Here is a 6,922-nt window from a genome sequence, read left to right as displayed (position 1 = left end):
AAACGAATATGCATCCTCATTCATCCTGATTTTTTTGTGTGAAATTTACAAAATTTAGTCTCAAAACTACATGTTGTGGTCTTTCTTTTATGTATTGAATTATGATGTATGTGGAAAAAGTGTATGTTATGGACAAAAATTGATATTATTTTTGGTTTCAGTGTACAGGAATTACTGTAGAACATGTAAAAATTTCAAGACAATAAAACCATTGCAGGCCTGTGTTATCTATTTTAGCATGTGTACCATTTTATTTTCATTAATTGTCCCCTTTGAATGGAAATGAAAGAATAAAGAATTTCACTTCTCTGCAGACTCAAATAAAAAAAATTAATCATGAATTTTTATAACAAAATGTTTTGAACATTAATATGACTCCGTTATTTGTGGGTTAATATAATTAGTTTTAATATGTGTATGAATATATGCTTATATAACATTAATGATATTACTCATTTTAAAAGTATTTTAGCTTGATTATGCTCATTGTTAAGCCTCAATATCATTGATTTTGTTCTCACTTACTTTTTAATTAACATGGGAAAACACAACAACCATCATAAAGATTTTATATTTTAATTCCATTTGGTGGCAGACATTTTTTTCATTTTGCTTTTTGATAGCCTATGCTTATATATATAAATGAAGCTAAAGTTCATTTTTAGTCTGTTATTATAGTTCTACACAAAATATTCTCAATGTATATATGTTACATATTCAGATTTATATGTTATAGGATAACATGGAAATGAATTTAGGCAAATAATTAAAAATATGTTGAGAAACGGTTTGCTTGAATTAACTCGGGTAAATATTTTGTGAAACATGGAGGGTGTCCAAGTTATCTTAGGCAAATTAGGGAATGGGTTAATAGAAATTTTTGTTATTCATTATTTTTTAGTTTCACCCAACCTTTTGGGTATACTTATTTTAATTAGTACGATAGATTGTATATATTTTTTTCTCTGCATACAGACAGCTGAGAGAGAAAGAACCGACATCGTTGAGCTAGGATTTCAGCTTTTGTGTGGGAGTGAGATTATCACCCGTCAAGTGGTGTTAGAATGTTGTTCCTATGTTAGACCTCCAAGTAAGTGATTCTTTGTTATAAATCAGTTACATGAAAATATACTTGTCACTCAAAGGAATTTAATATCTAAGGATTCAATTCTTATTGGAGAAAGTAATTATAGGGGTGTGATATATGTTATGTCTTTGAGCTTCAAATATCAAAGTTGTGTGAGACTGGAGGTCTTTACTGTAATGAATAACTTTTGTATGAGTTTTCTTTTATAAACCCAGTATGTGTGAAAAACAAGGATAAATCCATAATAATAAAAACTAGAGAAGACCCGTATTATATTCAGTGTGTTATCCTAACCAGTACACATTTATGGTCAAAATATATTTTTTTTTAATGACTTGTGTGAGAATAATTTTACTATTGAAATATATTCTAAAGACTAGAAAGATGCATCAAACAAGATGCTTAAACCTAATCATTAATGCTGAGAACAATGTATTGGCCTACCAAACTAAACAACTTTATAGCTTCTGAAGAATTTGAAGGGTAGATACGGGGAATGAACGTGATAGAAGTTACTGACTTTTGATGGTTAATTTCAGTTATTATTTGAACAAAACTATGCTGAAGGATATGCATACTTGCTCAGAGGAGGAAAATGGTTTGTCATTTTCTCCCATCACATCAGTTGTGTACACTACAGGTCTAGTATCAGTAAGGAAATCATTAAATGGTACTTGTTAATTTGATACTTGGAGATACAGAATGGAATTACACTGCCATCTAATTAGCATTCCATACAGGAAGCTTTGACTGTCAGTAATATAGATCACATATAATAAATCATGAAACCAATTAGTAGATATTGACATTGAAATCAGTCACTGAGATAATTTGTCAGATGTGTAATTATATATATATATATATCTGTTATTAAGTCTACTCCAAGAGTAATAACGTCATTGTTGTTATGTCTCTTAGTTATTCATACAAGAATATAAGTTTAGTTATGTGTATGTAGTTTATGTTTATTGTAACATAAATAAATTATAGGGTTTCCCTAGTAAACAACAGAAATACATAATTATGAAATAAAAATATAACTTATACTGACAGATATATGAGTGGAATTAATTTCTAACAGAATAATGAAATAAAAGGGACCAAGTTTTGTTTCTGTAAAGGTCATATTTTGAAGCAAAAAACTTTTATATTCTAAGATATGGTAATCTGAAACAGTTGGTTCACGAAAAAAATCAGCTCATATTTTAGAAGGGAGTAAAGTGTGTGTGTGTTAGAATGTTGTTACAATTACAGAAATGATATAGAAGTAGTTCTTTGTTCACCAAAGAAGTTTTGTAACTATTCTAAATGTAATTGTAAGAACCCATAACTTACAGCAAAGGAAAATAAGTTATAGTATAATGCTTGGAGACGACCTGAATGGGTAATGAAGAAAAACTTTATTTATTTCTTATTAATATTTGATTTGATTAAGTTTATTATCATTCACTTGGTAAGGGAGGGCTCAGAGAATTCAGAAAGCATCCAAGCCCTTTGTTTACACTGGTATTTATCCCAAATATATAATTATATAGCTATATGTGTAAAAACTTTAAAACCAAAGTAGATAGAAAGTCTTCATTATATATAATAAATTGTATTTTGTGAAATGCTATGAGCCAATTACATTTAAGCAACTAATTCCCATTATATACTTTCTCTAAGATGCTAGGTTTTGGTGTGCTTTATATGTATACCATCCAGAAGTTAGATTTTCCTGTGCTTTATATGTATATCATCTACAAGTTAAGTCGTTATGTGTTTTTATGTATATTATCTACAAATTAGGTTTTGTGTGCTTTTTATGTATATCATATATAAGTCAGATATTTGTGTGAATTGTATATATATATATATACCATCTACAAGTTAGGTTCTTGTGTGCTTTATATCTATATTTACAAGTTAGATTTGGTGTGCTTTTTATGTACATCATCTACAGGTGACGTTTTTGTGTGCTTTATGTGTATATCACCTACAAGTTAGATTTTCCTATGCTCTATATGTATATCATCTGCATGTTAGAATGTTGTATGCTTTATCTTGTGTATATATATATAAAGCTCAAAAATCTGTGTCTGTTTGTCCATTATCTAACTACTCCTAGGTTGCTGGGCCAATCTCAATCAAACTTTGTGTGATGGTAGTTTGCAACAAGTGTCATGTTAATGGAGGGTTAACTACCCTCTCCACCCCCCCCCCCCATTATTGCTGTTATTGAACATTTATTATCTTTCACATAAATTAATATTACCTACATTTATAGATGGTGCCACGTCCTTACACAAAAAAGTATTAAATTTTTTATAACACAACATACACAAAGTGTGGGCGGAAGGTACACTAATGTCTTATATATATATCTCTCTCTCTGGAGGATAGCAATGGAAAAAAAATATGGCCACCATTATTGTAATAATACATACTCAGCTGATATTTCTACTCCAACAGCCACCATAAGGCTGATATGAAAAGTTGTTTATAAGTTTTTTTTAGATTTCGATTGGATAATTTAAAATGGAAGAACTTAGGAATCGAAATCTACAAAATTCTTCAACTTACAGGACTTGTTTCTAAGTTATACCCATTTTCTACTTTGACCTTTTGATCTTTCAACTTTGGCCCATAAGACAATTATGGGGTCAATGACTGTTAATTAATTAAACACTGTGGAAAGACATTAAGAGTTGGGTATTGAAAGCACTACCTCTTCCTACAAAGTCACCCTAATAATCTCAAGGTGTATACCATGTTTTAACTATATACATATTGAGTTCTTAAAGCTTACACAAAACGTTTGGTGAGGTAATAGTGAATGCTGAAAGAATATGTTATGGTATAAATAAGTTGTGTGAAAGTTAGGATTTTTTGTGTTATTTATCATAGCATCCTTCCCCACATTTTATTAAGCTCATAACCTGGACGGGTACATCAGCTCCTATGTATATTATCTAGAAGTTAGATTTTTGTGTTATTTATCATAGCATCCATCCCCACATTTTATTAAGCTCATAACCTGGACGAGTACTTCAGCTCCTATGTATATTATCTAGAATTTAGATTTTTGTGTTATTTATCATAGCATCCATCCCCACATTTTATTAAGCTCATAACCTGGATGGGTACTTCAGCTCCTATGTATATTATCTAGAAATTAGATTTTTGTGTGCTTTATATGTATATCATCTTCAAGTTAGTTTTGTGTATTAACTCTACTATACACAGGAAATTAGGTTCTTGTGTACTGTATGTAACCTTTGGACACAATAAGTTAAGTTTCACTGTGCTTTGTACTGGTTTACTGCAAAAATAATTATATATTTGACAACCAAAACATAATGTGTTGTAAGAACCTTCATTGAAGAGGAATTATAAAGATAAGTAATAAACTTAAGTGTTTATTTATTCAACAATTTTTAGATGTTATCAGCAGCAGTAATATGCAAGTTTCATGTCAGGGATCATGTCAGAGTTGATTAATAGTTACAATTAGTTATACTAAATAATGTAGCAATTTCTAATTTTTGGAAGCTCTGTTTGAGTAAAACAAAACCGAAACTTAAAATTAATTTCTCTCTATACATATGTGTATTTTTTTGAGTATATGTGCATATTGAAGACAAAAGTTGTATCTGAAAGAGGTTAAAATACAAAACACGAGTTTGTTTTTTTTAATTTAAGAAAAAATGTTCTATCATTAGAATATCTTTAAACGAAAAAAGAAACGTAATGCTTGAAAAGCAAAAGAACGAAAAAGATAACAATCATTCTAAAATATTTATACATTTACTTTCTTCAAAAAACTTGGAGCGGCGAGAGGTTAATCTAAAATATTAAATCGGTTCCATTCAGTTGGAATATTAAAGTTTTATCTGTTTTCCCGCAGCCCGGGCTTCAGCGGACGATAAGGAAGAAGCACGGAGACATCAGCTACATCTTTACTGTCTATCTCTTTCCAAGCCACGGCCTAGAGATATAGCTACGGAATTTTTGAGTCATCTGCGCAAAAGAATATGAGAGATGATTGAAGTAGTTTCTGTGAAAACCTAAGCTGTTTTTTTTCCCTTGAAATATTTACATGGATTGAATTCGCCTAGTGGTTCCAGTTGTAACTAGCTCCCAGACAACGGCTAGCAGAACGTGTTTTTCTACACGCGCTAAACGAAGGTGTGGGAATCCGAAATACGTTTAGTTCACGGCACTCCTCGTTATTGTGTCTGGTTCACTTTCTCACAAAGATGGAGATGTTCATGTAATGAAAGTTGGCATACGCTATACGGTTAACATTTCTTTTGTAAATTGACTTGTACTTTTCAGCTTGGATAAGACTAAGATTTAATGGTATCTTTTTTTTATTATTATTAAAATAGATGGAGAACAATACTGAGTAATCAGGTTTTTGTGATTTTCCATTAAATAGAATAAACGCCATTAGAGTTCATGGCGTTTGTGAATGACCATAAAGCATTGTCGAATTTTTCTTGCCACTTACAAAAGGAGAAGAAATAAAGAAAGTAAGAAAAATTTTCCTTAACTGAGTTATAATAGATTTATATTAAACTTGTTTTAGTGATCTTATACAAAGAGGAGTAAAAGATCAATGCAGCACTAGCGGTAAAGATTCAGTAAGGATTTTTTTTTCTTTGGCAGCTGACCAGGAAGACATTGTTCTATGGTTCATACAATATATGGTGGCCAGGTGGTTAGGGCACTCGACTCGCAATCCGCGCGTCGCGAGTTCGAATCCCCGTCACACCAAACACGCTCGCCTTTTCAGCCGTAGGGGCGTTATAATGTGGTGGTCAATCCCACTATCCGTTGGTAAAAGAGTAGCCCAAGAGTTGGCGGTGGGTAATGATGACTATCTGCCTTCCCTCTAGTCTTACACTGCTAAATTAGGGACGGCTAGCGCAGATAGCCCTCGTGTAGCTTTGCGCGAAATTCAAAAAACAAACTTATTGACCTATAAGTAATTTTTAATTTTGAAATACTGTTTTTACAGAAGATTTTCCCAAAGTTCTAGAACTCCTACTTACAGTGGAAAACATATCAATGATAAACTGGTCCCAACATACTTGGTTAAATTCATTTTAAATTAGAAAATGTTCAAATCTTTCATTTTATAATCCTTTAGGTTGAGAAAAATTGAATCATTAGATTACCTCCAAAATAATACCAACTGTATTATACTAAAAAAATAGTCAGGGCGTACCCAGGAATTTAAATTCAACTGCTAAAGGTGGGGGAGACGTTAAGCACATATTGACCATATAAACCATATTGACACGTGTGCGTAATAATGTGCTTAGAAATTAACAGCATTATGTTCACCAAAATGACCGAGTCGGTATTCGTAGTTTTTTTTTTGGGGGGAAGGGGTCTTGCTTGTCCTACATATTATTAAGTTGTTGTTTCCAACAGCTTTTGAGTAATACGAATCAAGTTGTTTCAAAAGTACAGTAAAACATTAGAACTATCAGAATTTGATATTTAACTAACAAAAAAAAATGAGTACGGATCCTGCCAATTCTTTTTTATTTTAATTCATACACATTTTAAAGTGTAACTGGTTAACTACAAAAATAGATTTTACATTAAAAACACTTAACAACAATCCACTGACAATTGTATAAAGATCTTTGGTAGTAAGTATAGAAGAGTTTGGAATCGACTAGATTATTGGCAAAGCACATTGTTCCCAGATAGGCAAACGGTTTATAAGCATAAGGAAAAGTTTTATTTAATGGTGGATGAGACTACGTTTCGACATAACATTGAACTGTCTTATTCAGGTACGATCAGTAGTAAGCAATACAAGGTTTATATATCGTTACG

At 31.4% G+C, this 6,922-nt stretch overlaps 1 protein-coding gene across 5 annotated transcripts in view; it reads left to right on the top strand.

Moving 5' to 3' along the window:
* LOC106478043 overlaps positions 1-5,547 on the top strand; it is a 68,123-nt gene extending 62,576 nt beyond the window's left edge. For all 5 annotated transcript variants that reach the window (XM_022381562.1, XM_022381560.1, XM_022381559.1 and 2 more), the window contains 2 exons: positions 976-1,090; positions 4,974-5,547. The gene's annotated coding sequence lies outside the window, so the exon portion shown is untranslated. The remainder of the gene's footprint in view (positions 1-975; positions 1,091-4,973) is intronic.
* Positions 5,548-6,922: the final 1,375 nt, after the last annotated feature.

This window comes from Limulus polyphemus, unplaced genomic scaffold (genome assembly GCF_000517525.1).
Source record: "Limulus polyphemus unplaced genomic scaffold, Limulus_polyphemus-2.1.2 Scaffold175, whole genome shotgun sequence".
Taxonomy (NCBI): domain Eukaryota; kingdom Metazoa; phylum Arthropoda; class Merostomata; order Xiphosura; family Limulidae; genus Limulus; species Limulus polyphemus.
The sequence above is the reverse complement of the archived record's forward strand: the minus strand, read 5'-3'. Positions and strand labels throughout refer to the sequence as shown.